Source organism: Arvicanthis niloticus, chromosome 1 (assembly GCF_011762505.2).
Source record: "Arvicanthis niloticus isolate mArvNil1 chromosome 1, mArvNil1.pat.X, whole genome shotgun sequence".
In the NCBI taxonomy this organism is placed as follows: domain Eukaryota; kingdom Metazoa; phylum Chordata; class Mammalia; order Rodentia; family Muridae; genus Arvicanthis; species Arvicanthis niloticus.
Genome location: NC_047658.1, coordinates 84256849 through 84273423, shown reverse-complemented (window position 1 = coordinate 84273423; position 16575 = coordinate 84256849). Strand labels below are relative to the sequence as shown.

General features: G+C 44.7%; 1 long non-coding RNA gene and 1 pseudogene across 1 annotated transcript in view; one reads left to right on the top strand and one right to left on the bottom strand.

Annotated features, from left to right (window-relative positions):
• Positions 1-16575, bottom strand: part of LOC117699048 (uncharacterized) — an 87833-nt gene that overhangs the window by 13946 nt on the left and 57312 nt on the right. The gene's annotated exons all lie outside the window — the stretch shown is intronic.
• On the top strand, positions 14097-14211 carry LOC117699535 (U6 spliceosomal RNA; annotated as a pseudogene).

The following is a 16575-nucleotide window of genomic DNA, read 5'->3' as shown; positions in this document are numbered from 1 at the left end:
CTGCCCTGTGCTGCTGCTGAGGCCCATGTTTGGGTCCGTGGTCATGCAGCAGCATGGTCTGTGTCAATGTCCACGGCCCATGTTACCACCAAAGGCCATGTGGATGTCCTGACCCTGGCTGCCTCATGGGACCATATTGATGTCCAAGAGCAGCACTTGGGAGAGCGGGGCCCTGCACCTCTCCTGGGCATCACAGTAGAGCTGGCCCTGGTGGCATGGGCAAGGGTGAGCTATGAGCAACCCAAGGGTATGAGAATGAGAGAGTTGGCCCTGCATTGAGTGAGCTAGTGAAGGCAGTGCTGGAGAGCTCACCCTGGTGGTATGGGTACAGAAGAGCTGGCAGGCTGACCAACTCAGCTACCACCCAGGCTCAGATCCAAGGCTGTGAGTTGGCACTCACCAACATCTACCCCATCTAGGAACTGCTGGAGTGCATGAAAGGGCCAATCCTGCAGATCCAAAGCTACAGGATCTTCATGACACAGGGCAACAACAGGAGGAGTCCGGTGAGGATCCAGTAGTGATAGGGAAGCAGAAGCCAGAGGCCTCCAACCAGACCAGTGACTCATTGCAACGAACATTTGCAAGTAAAGCTGTTTGGGCAAAAGGTATACTGTGGGACACAGCACAGCTTCCACAACAAGATGGCTTGTTGTCATTGTTGGTTTTGTTTTTGTCTTTATTTTTATTTTGTTTTGCAGAGGAGGCTGCAAGGACAGAGGGCAGATATGAGGGGATGGGGAGATGAGTGGAATTGGAGTGCATGGTGTAAAATTCACAAAGAATCAATAAAAAGGTTTTTTGAGTAGCTAAGACAGGGTTGAAAGCTACACTTACCCGAGGGTATAAGAATCAGTGTCAGCAGTGGGTCACAGCACACGAGCCTTACTGTACTAATTAAGCCATCAAGAAAATCCCCACCAACATGCCACAGGCCAACCGGATCCAGAAATCCCTCATTCAGACTCTCCTCCCAAGTGAGTAAAATTAATTCTAGGTTATATGAAGTTGACAATTAAAAGTAATCACCACATTAACTAATATATCCCATATTTACACATCTACTTAAACTATATATTTATATGCATATATAATATAAATAAATTTACATATATGCATTTTACCTTATATAAATGTGTTGTATTATGTATTTATGTAGTTATGCAGTATAAAGTGTATGTAGTAAACATGTATACACACAGCATCTATAATGTGAACTTGATGTGTCGAGGAGGTATTTACTATTACTACATGGCATTCACTAGTATGGATGGAGGCCATTTTTGTTCTTCCTCAGTAATGATGACTCAAGGTACTTTCAATTTCTTTTCTTTCTCTCTTTCTCTCTCTCTCTTTCTTTCTTTCTTTCTTTCTTTCTTTCTTTCTTTCTTTCTTTCTTTCTTTCTTTTGAGACAGAATCTTATTATGAAGCCTTAGCTGCCCTGTAACCACATAGACCAGGCTAGTATCAAACTCATAGAAATCCACCTGCCACCGCCCCTGCCCCCGCCCCTGCCCCCGCCCCCGCCCCCGCCCTTGCCCTCGCCAACTCCCGCCTCCTGGGTACTGAGGTTCATTTGTGTACACCATATCTGTCCCCATTTTTTCACTACCACAAATGACATGACAGTGAACATCTTGAACACACCTTGTCTCGCACACAGATGAACACTTCAGTGAATCTAGTTCAAGAAAAAAAATTGCTAGTTTTGTGAAGACACATGCTTTCATCTTGAATGATCTTGACAAACTAGTCACACTTTCCCCTATACGAATGACAGGAGTATAAGCCTTCTATATGTGGTGGTCTGCAGTGGGCCACCCCTCTCACCCACCATGGCTGCTGTTCCACTTAGGCATCTGAGTGCTGAGCCTCTCTGCATTTAACATTAGAGTCCAGTGAGCTCTTTCTGATCTGCCATGCCACTCACTTGCTCACAGAGAGGCCATCGCTGTTTCTCACCATCAGGCTATTCCAGGTGCCCCGGCAGCTCCCACCAGCACCACTGTCTGGGAATAAATAGAAAATGGCAAACTTCTCTGAAGGGTCAGAGTTGGGCGCAATCACGTGTTTTCTCCCAGATGTTGAGGCTGTTTCACTTGTCTGCAGAGCACAGTGAAGGCCGTATACTAGCTCCCGCCATGTTCTGCCTATGATGTCATCAGGCAGCCCGTGAAGGACATCTGCCAGTCTGCGTACCTCTAATCATAAGGCTCAAAGCCAATACAGAGGGCTAAAAGAAAACAGATGTTGTGCTACCCTCTTCCTCCTCCTCCAGGACATGGGAGTAGGCAGAGGAGAGGGGAGCGTTGTCTCCAACCAAAGCCCTCTACTCTGTGCTCAGGCAGCCAACATGTCCCTGCTGTCCCGAGTCATTCAGGTTTCAGACACCTTCCAACAGTGTGTGCTGCACAATCAAACTAGGAAACGTAATTGAAAGACGAAGCCAGGGAAAACATACATGGGAAAAGAAAGAACAAGGGGAGATACAGCCGTGAACGGCACTGAGTTCTGTCCAAGTTAGGCATCTGGACTCCAACCAGGTGCTAAGCTTTCTGGAGATCCAAGCAAAGAAAAAAATCAGAACTATGGGGCTAGAGAGATAGTTCAGTGGTTAAGCAGGTGTATTTTATTACTCTTGCAGAGAACCTGATTTCTTTTCCCAGCACCCAGTACAGTTCACAAGAGTCTGTAACTCCAGATCAAGGGGATCTAATGCCCTCTTCTGGTCTCCGTGGGAACTGCACCAAAGTGCACATAACACACACACACAATAATTTTTAATAAAGAAAAACTAAAAGTAGGCTTGGAGAAACTCAGAATTGGAAATCAAATCTCAACGGAGGGGGAAGAGGATGCTCATGCTTAGAATGATCTTGAAGGGGAAATAGGAATTACAAATGGCAGTTCTCATCCATCTACTTCTCTAAAAGTGGAGTCAGCTACGCCCAATATCCAGTCAGCTACCAAGACCCTTCCAAGCTGCCATGCCCTTTTCTGGCTGCCATCTACCTCCCTCCTGGGATACTGACCTAAGACGCCTCAGTTTCCCTCAAAAACTCTGCTTAACGTAGTTCTTTTCTTTTTCCTTACCCACTCCATTTTTACTTTGTTTCACTGGTATTTAACGCCAAGTAAACATTAGGCATTTTTAAAAATTTAGACCATACATCATCTCCCCAAGGGTACGGCTGAATAACTGCCACTTCCACAGAGACAGGCACCTCTAACTTCCTGTCCCTCCCCACGTTGTGGGCCCAGCTGCTGCGCTTCTCTGTGCCCATTAACCCCACTCTAGGCAGAATGTGGGCGATGTGTGTAAAATCCCATTGGAACACCCAAATCCAACCCAGTGACTCAGCCATTCTGCTCCCAGCTCCTCAAAATAAGGGGTCAGACTCCAAATGACAGGTTCTTCCCACCTCTGCTCATAGAGGTCTCTCTTCCCTGGTCTGAGCAAGGTCTGTTGACATCTACAAAGGCGTCCCAACTTTCCTCACTGTAGGGTAAGGAGATAGCGCCATTTTCCTCGTTTTCTTCTTGGGATGTCTGCCCACTCTCTTGCACAGGCTTCATCTTGTCAGTCTAGCATGGCTACATATAAACTGCAGGCTTAGAGACAAGAGACTGGCTTTGCAAACGGAAACAAAATCAAAACAATGATTCCAACACAAGCCTTCTTCCTTTCCTGAAATAGTTGCAGAAACTCCAAGGCTTTTCTTAGCCAGAAGCCTTAGTGCTGAAGCCCAGGTGTGGCCTGGAAGCTGAGCCTTGCGCGCCATCTAGGAGCAGAGGGCGGCACTGCAGGCTCTCTCAGACAAACAGAAGTTTCCTCTCTGGCTTCTAGCTGGCCATCTGTGAAGGACTCGGTTGAGGCCAGAGTCTCTGCCAGGGACTCGTGGGATTTGTGTTCAGACCATGCCACTTCCGTAGCTGGGTAGTTCTGGGCAATTTTTTTCTTTATTTGCAAAGCAAAGATTATCATGCCAACCTTACTGGGTGAACGAAGGATTAAATAAGAAAAATTGTATTAAGCTGGCATAGAACACAAAGCAAACAAACAAAAAAAAAATACCCTTGACTCCTGGCTTTGCATGTTGCTATGACAAAAGATATTCTAGCAAAAGGCAACTTGAGGGGGGAGGAAGGAAGGGCTTATTTGGCTCACAATTCCAGTCTATAGTCCATTGTTAAGGGGGAGTCGGGCAAGAACGCAAAGCCAAGAGCTGAGAGGAATGAATCTGCCCACGCTGCCTACCTCTGAACACTCAGCCAGCTTTCTGCTCTCATATCCAGGACCCAGCCGGTGAAATGGTGCTGCCCAGATTCCAGCCAGGTCTTTCCACCTCAACTAACAATCAAGAAAATCCCTCACAGATATGCTGGCAGGACAGGGCAATTCCCCCAAGGAGATTCTCGCCCCCAGGTGATTTTATGCTAAATAGAGTCAATAATTAAAGCCACCCTCCCTAGGCCATAAACTGACCAAGTCCACACAGTCAGACAAGCCGCTTAGGGAAGGAAAAGCACCGTTTGACTTACATGTGAAACAGGGATCAGACCCTCATGAGGGGTTGGAAGGGCAGATAGAACAAAAAGCAATATCCACAACACGTGGTCCACAGTGGGGGTGCAGCTGGTGAGAAAAGGGTGGGGGCAGTTAACCCACCATTCCTTGAGCCCCCCCCCCCCAGGTTGAGCAAGTAGAAAGATAAATATAAAAATAAATAGGACTGTGTCGTAGTGAATGAGCCCAGTGTAAATAACAGTACAGGTGCTGTGCTGGACACAAGCCAAGTCAATAGCTATCGAGGCTGTCTGTCTACTTCCTTCATCCCTACACATACAAAGGCTTGCTCTTCCAACTTACAAACTATGAAAGCGAAAGGGTTAGGGCACAAGAGACGGATCAGCAGGTAAATGTGCTTGCTGCCAAGGCTGACTTCTCTGGGACCCACAGGATGGGAGCAGAGAATTGGCCACCATCAGCTGTCCTCTAACTTTCACGCATGCATGGTGGCACATGATTAACACAAATGAAAATAAATAAACATGCAATGTTTAGGTGGGAGAAGATCTGCTCTGGCTTACATACTTGGTGACCCCCATCTTTTTTTTAACAGATGTTTTCCCCACTTCTGACACTGAAATGGGACATCTCATTGCCTGAGGCTTTCATACCTTTCTCACTCTGTTCTCCCAATAGCCTGTCTCCAGTCCCTGTTCCGATGCCCTCTACCTCCTGTCTGGACCTGCAGCAGTCTCTCCCTGGGCTCTCTATACTCCTGTCCCCCCTGCCTGAGCTTACAGAGACTCACACTCTGTCAGAAGGACCAGAGAAAAGTTTAACCCCTCCTGGATGTAAACTTTCAACCACAGAGCTTTACTGTCTGATGTCTGCCTTCCCCAAATGTAGAGCCCACAAGAGGGAGAGTCATGTATCACTCATTACCAACAAGCATGGGAAAGGGTGCTCAATGCTATGAGCCTTTGGGGAAAGGTAAGTCCAGCTGGTAAAGACATATCTTTTTCTAACACCAGGATGGAGAAGATAGAGAAGGGAGAAGTGTGTTGGTGACCACATGGGGAATTCAAACTATCAACACTCTGCTGGTGGGGATATAATGGTGCCATCACTGTAGAAAGTAAAGATGGCGGCTCTGCAGGGGAATCCAGAGATTACAGTGTAAGTACATATTAGTAAGTATTAAAACCAGGACCAACAAGATGACTCAGTGGGCAAAGGTGCCTGGTGACCAGAGGTCAGTCCCTAGTTCTAACATGGTAGAAGAATCAACTCCCAAAAGTTGTACTCTGGTCTATAAATGTGTGCCCACATGTGCATGTGCTTTTTTGCACCACATGTGCACACACACACAAATAATAAATAATTTTAAGATTATTAAATAAAAGAAAAATATTTAAGAAACATATTGTCTGGTTTAAGTAAGAAATGTTCTCCACAGGCTCAGACTCTGAATATTTGGTTTCCAAGCAGCAGTGCTTTGCAGAGGAGCAATGTTGGAAAGCTGTAGTGGGGCCTAGTGGGAGGCAGTAGGTCATTGAGGGAGTGTTCTGGAACAATATACCTTCCCCTGGATGATAGGAGGTGGATAGCTGTGGTGATTTGAATATGCTTGGCCCTGGGAGTGGCACTACTGGGAAGTATGGCCTTGTTGGGGGTAGGGTTTGAGACCCTCCTTCTAGCCATCTGGAAGCTAGTCTTCTCTTGTTTGTCTTCAGAACAAGATACAGAACTCTTCGTTCCTACTGTCCATGCCTACCTGGAAGCTGCCATGCTCCCACCTTCATGATAATGGATTGAACCTCTGAACCTGTAAGCCAGTCTCAATTAAATGTTATCCTTTATATGAGTTGCCTTGGTCATGGTGTCTCTCTACAGCAATGGAAACCCTAACTAAGACAGAAGTTGGTACCAGAAGTAGGGTATTGCCGTGGTAACCCTGACCATGTTTTTGTTTGGAGGAATGTGGATTTGGGGACTTTGGATTCTCCAAGCAGTGGAATACTTTAACTGGGACTTAATGGACCATCCCAGTAGAAATATGGAAGACATTGGTGCTGAAGGTGATTTGAACTATGGGGGACCTGGATCAAGAGGTTTCAAAGGAGAAGACTGTTACTATATGGCTTTGTCTTAGTTAGGATATTAAAGCCCATGCCCACAGTGACACACCTACTCCAACAAGGCCACACCTCCTAACAGTACCACTCCCTGGGCCAAGCATATACAAACTATCACAAGCCTAGAGACTATTTGTGATAGTTTGGTAAAGAATGTGGCTGCTTTTGCCCTTGTCTAAAGAGTCGACCTGAGACACTGGACAAAGGAAGTCTCAGAAAAGCCCAGCATAGACTTTATCCTCTGGTTCACTCTCAGGAAGAGCACTTGATAAAGCATAACAAACTTGAAAAGAAAAACTACAACACTTTTGGTTCAAGTGTTAAAGGGGCACCAGGAAGTAGAAAGGAGCTGAATCCTGTATTCAGGAGATGAACAGATTAAGAGAATGGTGACCTCAGGATAGATCCCATCCTGCAAAGCTTATTATTTACAAAGACAAGAAGATCTCTGAGTTCAAGGTCAGCCTAGAACAGAGCAAGTCCTAAGTGAAGAAAACCTTAAGTTTAGTCATGGTGGTACACACCTTTAATTCCAACATTCAGGAGATAGAGCCAGGCATAACTCTGAGTACAAGGTCAATCTACAGAGCAAGTTCCAGGACAGTCAAGCTTAGGCAGTGGAGGAATTGTAAAACAGAAAGCTGCTGCTGATGTAATAGAAGGGGGCCTGTTCCAGCCTCAACGAGCAGCAGAAGTTGGCAGCTTCAGCCCTGTGGCTCTAGTTTTATAGGCAAAAGGAGACTACTGGGACAATTGATGCTGGTTAGCTGGAGCTAAGAAATTAGCAATGATTAAGAAGAGACCTGCATCACTGAGATGAAATCTTCTGTGAAATGTTTTCTGGGAGCACAAAGAAGCTGTGTTCCAGAGATAACCAAGGTTCTACCTCATGCTGCAGCTGGACTTGGTAATGTGTAAGAGTCACCCAGGTGGTATTTGTTTTGAAGGCATGAAAGGGTCATGACGAGCAGCTGGTGCTTGGCACTGTGAGATGTCACAGAAGGCCATTGGTGAAGGGGCACAGCCTTAGTTGCAGCTGACTGCCCATCCCTGAAGTGGTCATGCAAAAAATTTGATGCATGGCACCATGAAAAGAAGCTATTAGTGAAGCTTAGGTGTAGCAGAAGATCCCAGCATACTGGAGATGCAAGTACCATGGGATGACCACTAAGAACAGCAGCAGCAGTGGGGTGGAGACAACCAGAGCCTAGAGTGCTACAGAGGGAAGAGCTGGAGAAGTGACCCAAACCATTTTGAGAAGCCCAGAAGATCCTGTATGGATCCTAGACATTGGAACAAGAAGCTGTAAAGTTGAAGAAGCTATGAAGTTGAAGTTGCCTTGGAGACCCCCAAGATGTTTGAGATGCCAGAGCCATGGGATACCTGCTGAGGAAAGCTGCTAACAGGGAATGGAACCAGCCCAGGAGAAAGAAGTATGGAGTTGAAGATCTGAAGAGCACTTGGACATCAGACATAGAACACAGCATTTGGAGTTTGCCCAGTTGCCTTTTGTTCTTGCTTTGGTCCAATATTTCCTCATCATGACATTTTGGGATGGAAATGTATATCTTGCATGATGTTGGAAGTATGTGATCTGCTTTTTTATTTTGATTTCTTAAGGAATTACAGTTTAGAGATTTCATGAATCTCAGAAGAGACTTTGAACTTTGGACTTTTGATATTGCCAAGATTATTATAGACTATGGGACTTTTGAAGCTAGATTAAACATATTTTGCATTATGTTATACCTAGGTATGGCCCCCCATATACTCATGTGTTTGAACAAGTCTATGGGGCTCAAGGAGTGGAATGTGGTGGTTTAAAAATGCTTGACCCAGGGAGTGGCACTATTAGGAGGTGTGGCCTTGTTGGAGGAAGTATAGCCTTCGTGGAGGAAGTATGTCACTGTGAGGGTAGACTTTGAGACCCTCCCTCCTAGCTGTCTTGAAGCCAGTCTTCTCCTGTTTACCTTCAGAACAAGATGTAGAACTCTCAGCTCTTCCCGAATCATACCTGCCTGGATGCTGCCATGCTTCTACCTTCCTGATAGTGGACTGGACCTCTGAACCTATAAGCCAGCCCCAATTAAATATTGCCTTTGTCATGGTGTCTCTTTACATGTCATCTTTGGCCATGGAAACCCTAACTAAAACAACAGCTCTACCCCATCATTATCTTCAGCCATGATGCTCATCTCTAGGCCAGAAACATAGACCCAATCTACCATAGCTGATACCTCTGAGTCTGGGAACCAGAATAAATTTCCCTCTCTGAAGTTATTTTCTCAAGTATTTGGTCACAGTAATGAGAAGTCTGTGCACATAAATAGCCTAGGCTCCCTAGAATAGCTAATCTCAACCATCAGATATCCTGAATATCAGATATTTATACTACAATTCATGACAGTAGCAAAATTACTACTAAATTGGAAATAATTTTATGGTTGGGGGTGACCACAACATTGAAACTGGAGCTTGTATAACCTGGGCCATTGTCAGTCTTTATCTGTTTAGGCACACCCAATACAGCAATTGTAGCAAGCATATGAGTGATCACATGCTTGCTTGTTTCTCTAGATTGTAATGTAGCATAAATGAAACCACTGTATACAGTTTCTGCCAATTCTGTGAAAAATTGGGAATACTACATAAAACGGGTATTCCATATAATCCACAGGGCCAAGGTATGGTAGAAAGGGCACATCGAACCATTAAATGTCAATTTGAAAAAATTAAAAAGGGGGAATGGTACCCTACCAAGGGATCCCCCAGAAATATCCTTCATCACACGCTATTTATTTTAAATTTTTTGACTTTGGATTCTGAAGGAAAATCTGCTGCAGATAGATTCTGGCATCCTGATACCAAAAAGAATTTTGCAACAGTCCTCTAGAAAGACCCACTAACTGGAACCTGGAATGGGCCAGATCCAGTGCTTATCTGGGGAAGAGGTTTTGTCTGCATATATTCCCAAACTGCAGATGCCACACACTGGCTGCCAGAGAGATTGATTAAACAAATAGACAACAATAACAAATCCAGGGAGGAGTAAACCCCTGAGAAGCATATTTTTTCTTCACAGGAAACATGAAGATACTTCTCAATTGCCTTCAAACTGGAACAGATCAACCAGCAAACTTGACTTGGGAAGTCCCCAGTGTGGAAGAAGACATCACCACCTGTACCTCCAGGGTGGCTCTATTGAACTCTTAGTTCCTCAACTTATGATTTAGTGGAAAACATTGTTTAGACCCAGGAGAAAACCCATTACCACAGTTACTATAATTGTTTTTTGGGGTTTGAGATTGACTAGAGCAGGAACAGGGATTTCCTTGATTGTTTTGTTAAGATCAAAACTATGATCAGTTCTGTATTTCTATAGATTTTGATTCTGATATAACACATTTGTAGACAGAACAGAAGAGAGTTATGTGTTGCCCTTAAAAAGAGTGTTGCTGTTATACTGTCTGTTCAGGCATTGTTAAGTCTCTTGTCTCTCAGGTCCAGGCTATCCTCAGCGCCATGAAAAGTGCATGTACATACAAGTGCTCAACAGATGAGTACCCCTGTGTAGATGAATATACAAGAAATTAAATTAATAAAATAAAATAGTGCCAGGCTCTACTGTCAGAGATCCAGGTGCAGCTTGAACACCAGTAGATAAAGACCTAGCACACAGCCAGTAATGGTGTCAAAAGAGTGAAACTTCTTCCCATCTGACCCCATGGGACTGAAGCTCTTCCCCTGTGATACCTCTGCCTGTCGTTCTGTGCTTTGTGCTGATGGTTATGTTGTTTAGTTCCTGTAAACTTCATGAACATATTTACCTCCATCTGAAAAGTAAAGAAACTGAAACACAGAGTCCTAGTGGAACTTTCTGGAAGGATGGCAGCTGACATATTGCAGAGCAGGGATAGGAACCTGCTTCCACCTTCTGTCACAACCCTCATTCTTCTGCACAAAGCTGCTCCCCCTTCCAACCTCACTTGCCTCAATTCTTCATCATCCCCCAGGCCTCCTCCACAGTACATCACCACCCCAGCCTGCTGAGCTGTCTGCAGCCTCTGTAGAGCCTCTGTAGAAGAGGACTCTAATTATGCCTGGCCATAAAGCCTGCAAGGGGTTCATAAGTTATTCCAAGAGAAAATCTACACAGAAGGCAGTATCGACTGTAGTCTATTTCCTTGGCTACCATACATTGGGTTTTTTTTCTCAGCAACTGTTGCAAAGCAAATTCAAGTACAAAACTCTGAGACCTGGTTACAGGGTCCTTTGCTTACCACTAAGTATACAATCTTCAAAGCTTGCCTCCAATTCAGCCATAGCCAAGGGATAAGCCCTGAGGGAAGAGGCCAAAGAAGTCTTAGAGTTCTAGCAAAAGCTGTGCTGACTTCTAAACTAAGATCGTGTTTTCCCCTACTGGTCTCCTTTTGACCTCCAAGACAACAATTACTGGCTTGTGGTGGCTTTATAATTCTCGGTGGGTAGAAAAACAACTGGAATGTCCATCATCAGGAGATGGTTGAACAAATCAAGGTCTTGACATTCAACAGAGAACTCTCACCTCATGTTGGGAAACCCTGTTAATCAAGGTTGAAGTCTACCATGTCTGATAATTCCCCTGAGCTCCTTACAAAATGGAGGACGCCCTTTCTCAGAGAGGCTTCCTCTCATCTACCTTATTTGGGGAGCCCAATACCCACACTCTATTTAAGATATGTCAAGAAATCGTTGGCAAAATTACAGGTTCTCTTGGAATTCTCTTGGAATGCTTTTCCATGCAAATGAGGTATCCCCAGAACCTTAAACCTCAGCCAATGAAACTTCACCCTAATAAGATTCCCCTTCCCACTTTCCAAGGTTTATAGTCCTTGTTCATTTCAAATAAAGAACACAAGCTGTTCTGTTGACTATCGTCTAAGAAAGCTGTTTTCTAAGAGCCGTATCACTGAAGAGTTGTAATACTAAAGGGCTGCAACATTGAAATGTTTGGAGACACCGCCCCTACCCCTACCCATCCCAGCCCTCACCCCATCTTCCTACCCCCTTTCTCCATATCCCAATTTCCATATCCCAAGCACACCCTTCCGGACTTTGCTTCATCCTTTCCTACCCAGTGTTCAGCAGAACTGGGATACCCTAAGGAAAGACATGGACCATGGAGTTGGGCTCCACTCCATCCTTCCCGCTTGGTGATCAGCAGTTCCTGGATATCCCAAGGGAAAAAGCAAAGAATGGAACCATAACCTCACACTAAAATGATGCCTCAGTGTGGAGTCTTCATCTCTCTGTGTGTGTGTGTGTGTGTGTGTGTGTGTGTGTGTGTGTGTGTGTGTGTGTGTGTGTTTCCAGTGCAGTTAGCAAGATTCAGTTCAGAGAAGACTTCAGTGTTTTATAAGAAGCTAAAGGGAGGCCATGTATTTACTTAGATTAGCAGGATGAAATGATAGGAAGATAAACAAGAAAAAAATGTTTATTTGAATATAAAGGAAAACAAAGTAGAGGTCTCCAGAAGTCAAGAAAGTGGGGTATCAAGAGGGTCCACCTGGCAGGTGCAGTCCACAGGAGTGCTGCCTGGGAGGAATTTAAAGTGTTGTTTTCTTTGTTTTTTAAGTTACCGAATGTAGGGCTGGGAGGTGGCTCAGTTGGTAAAGTGCTTGTCACTCACTCATGAGGAACTCTTCTTAGATACTCTATGCCAACTAATAAACCAGGCCTGACAGCACATGCTGATAATCACACCACTGAGGAGGCAGAGACCAGTGGACTCCCAAAGCTCACTGGCCAGCCAACCTAGCCAAATCATCAATGAGCTCTGGGTTCAGTTATAAATCCTGCCAAAAAAAAAAAAAAAAAAAAAAACTCACAATATCCAAGATACAACACACAGACCACATGAAGCTCATGAGCAAGGAACACCAAAGTGTGGGTGCTTCGGTCCTTCTTAGAAGGAGTAACAAAATACTCATGAAAGCAAATATGAAGACAAAGTGTGGGACAGAAACTGAAGGAGGGGTCACCTGGATACTGTTCCACCTGGGTATCCATCCCATGTGCAGTCATCAAAGGTAGATGCTGATGTGGGTGTCAGGAAGTGCCTGCTGACAGGAGCCTGATATAGCTGTCTCTTAGAGGTTTGCCAGAGACTGAAATATACAGAAGTGAATGCACACAGCTAACCATTGAGCTGATCATGGGGTTCCCAATGGAGGAGTGAGAGAGAAGACTGAAGGAGCTAAAAGGGTTTGTGCCCCCATGGGGAGAGCAACAATACCAACCAACCAGAGTTCCCAGGGTCTAAGCCATCAGCCTGGGAGCACATAGGAAGGAACCCATGGCTCCATCTGTATAGGTAGGGAAGGATAGCATTGTTGGGCATAGCTGGGAGAGGAAGTCCTTGATCCAGTGAAGGCTGGATGCCCCAGTGTGGGGGGATTCGGGGGTGGGGAGGTGGGAGTGGGAAGGTGGATAGGGACACATCTTCATAGAAGCAGGAAGAAGGAGGATGGGATAGGGGGTTCCTGGCAGGGGAGGGAAAATGGGGAAAGGGGGTCACATCTGAAATGTAAATAAAATATCCAATAAAAAAATAAGGTGGAAAGTAATTGAGAAAGACACCTAACATGAACTTCTGGTCTATCCATATGCATACATATGTATAACACAGACATAAATTCACAGATAAATAATTTTTTTAATTTAAAGTAAAACTATTAAGTGCAAGGTAATATCTTAAATTAGATTTTGGCACAAAGTAAAAAAGACTTAAGGGCTAGACTGGGACTACACCTCAGTTGTGGAAGGATTGCCTGGAATCTCAAGGTTCTGAATTCCATTCCTAGCCCAGAAAAATAAAGTTACAAATTTACTTTTAAGATGAAAAAGGAGATTAAAGGGAACACATAGGAAGTCCACAGCTTTGTTAATGGCAGTGTGTTGGTGTTAACTTCATGCTTTCGACAAATATACCTATGTGATACACGATGCTACTAATCTTGGGCAAGCCGGATGAAGGATGAATGCAGTAATTCTCTGTGCTATATTTGAGACTTTTTCTATAAATCTAAAACTATTCACAAAAAAATTAAAAAGTATATGACACCTGCTGAATGGCATATGGAAGAACAAGTAACGATCCTGCTAAATAAAGCAGCTAAAGGTCCCTGCTTCCTGTCTTCCACACGCACAGCAACCCTGCACACCATCAGAACAGAACCAACCATTTCTTTGGCCACTAGGCACCCAGCATCTGCTCTGAAGACACATGTCAAACAGGTTCTCATTTGCAATGATGTACATGTTCTGTGTCTGCAGAAATCAGACAAAACTTGAAAACAGAAAGAGCCTGGGTATAGGACATAAATAAACCAAATCTCAACAACAGAGGCCTCTTGGGCCCAAATGCAAACCATCATCTTCCATATCATAGGGCATGAAAACCACAGGGAAGGTGCTCACTTTGGCAGCATACATACTAAAACTGGAGCTACACTGAAAGGGGCAGCATGGACCCTGTGCAAGGATGACATGCGTATGTGTGAAGTATTCTGAAGCAAGAAAATTTCCCTGCAAGTTGGGAGGAGCTAAAGTGGGAGGAGTAAGGAGAGGAAGAGGAGGAGTAAGAAGAGGAAGAGGAGAAGGAGGAGGAGCAAGCTAGAGAGAGAGATGTAGGAGGTGCCATGGATGACCACACATGTACCAGGAGCAGTCCTGGGTAACAACTTATATCTAGGTTAGTTAATTGAGAAACACCTCTAATTGTGTGAGCATCTTGTTTATTGAGCATTAGCAAACATATAAAGCTTTTGGTTAATCATTAAGCATTAGAGTCTCATTTCCTACCGGGTACCACGTGGATGACAGGATGGTCTGGACTCAGCCCAACCTTGTGGAGAAAGCATGGAAGATTGGCAGAGCCATCTCCCACACTGGCATCTCATGGGTGGCAGAGCCGGTGTTTCTGGCTGGCCGTTCCTAGCTGTGGCAGCACACATGTGGCCTCTGGCCACAGAACATGGTGACAGAGCTAAGCAGAGTGCTGCCACTGCTTAGATAGTCAGCCCAAGAAAATGCCATTGTAAATATTTCACTCAACAAGTGGCACCCCACGTTAGGCGCCAATTTGTTGTGATAAATCTCCAACCCAAATAAGACCAGTCAAAGAAAACACAACTCAATAATTGTAAATATAAACTGCACACCTAGATTGGGCAGATTTACCATTACACTACTCTATTCCCCTTATAACTTGTGGTTTTTCCAGGCCACATGCTTTTTCTCCATTGTCCTCCCACCTCCTGCTCCTCCATTGTCTTCCTCTTTTGTTGCCTTGCCTTCCTCTTCTGTCACCTTCCTCTCTCTCTCCTCCCCCAAACCTTTTTCCCCACCTCCCCTTCTACTGTCCAATCACTAGCTCTAGCCTTTATTTTACAAATTAAAGTGGACAGAGGTGCATAAGAAGTCACCTGTGTACTGATTCACTCCTCCTCTGCAGCTCCTCCCAGGAAAATGGAATTAGCATCAAAATACAAGGCCAGGGCTATCCGCAACAGTATTCCATATTTAATTTATAAAAACCATGGGAGGGCCTGGAATGCTGGCTCAGTTAAAAGTATATACTTCCAAAGAACCCAAGTTCTGTTTCCAGCACCCACAGTGTCAGCTCACAACCACCAGTAACTCACACTGCAGAGACTCTGCTGCTTTCTCCTGGCCTCCTGAAAATTGTACTCGTGAGCACTTATGAGGTGAGGATGGGACATAATTTTAAATAATAAAAATAAATCTTTCTTTTTAAAGTCATGGTGGGACTCAAACTCCAGTCCAAGGGAGACCATGGTCTGTGTAGTTTGTGACCAAGATTCCTTGATAGGGACACAATGGAAATAAAAAACCAGTGTGATGTTTGTATATGCTCGGCCCCAGGAGTGGCACCATTTGAAGGTTTGGCCCCTGTTGGAGTAGCTGTGGCCTTGTTGGAGTAGGTATATCACTGTGGGTGTGGGCTTTAAGACCCTCATCCTTAAGATCCTGACAGCTATTATTCTGCTAGCAGCCTTCAGATGAAGATGTAGAACTCTCAGCTTCTCCTACACGGTGCCTGCCTGGATGCTACCATGCTCCTGCCTAGATGATAATGGACTAAACCTCTGAACTTGCAAGCCAGTCCCAATTAAATGTTGTCCTTTATAAGAGTTGCCTTGGTTATGGTGTCTGTTCACAGCAGTAAAATCCTAACTAAGACAATCAGGATGGAACACACAGTTCCTATTCAAGCCATCAAAGGCTTCAAAGGCATCAACAAAAAAATAAAGGTTTTTGTTGTTGCTGTTGCTGTTGTTGTTGTTGTTGTTGTTGTTGTTGTTGTTATCAAACTTGTAGGCTCAGTCACTGAAACATGAAGTTTGAAGACCTGAGTTTGGATCCCAATGGACACCTGAAAAAGCCAGGTGTGACACACATCCGTAAATCCCAGTGATGGACAGCAAGATAGGAAGCAGCTACAGCTGAACCACCAGGAGTTCATGGACCAGCTAGCCTGGCCTCTGTGGTGAAGTTGTTGGCATATGAAAGTCTGTCTTAAGAAAAATTGGTAGATGCTTGCTAAGGCATTATACCTGTGGCTGTTCTTTGACCTCCACATGCACATTGTTCATGCACCAGCACACACACACATACACACACATACACTACATATGCCCACATGATTACCCATGATCAGAGGCACACACACACACACCATATGCCCACATGATCACACATGATCAGAGAGATACATATGCACCTAGAACTTTTTTTTGAAGATTTCATTATTAGCAGTGCTGGAATCAGGCCCTCAAGTCAGAAATCTGCCCTGACAGGAAGTGAAGTTGGCAATGTCTCAAGCTTTGTGCATGACAGTGAGGGGAGGGCCTTGCAGAGCAGAAGGG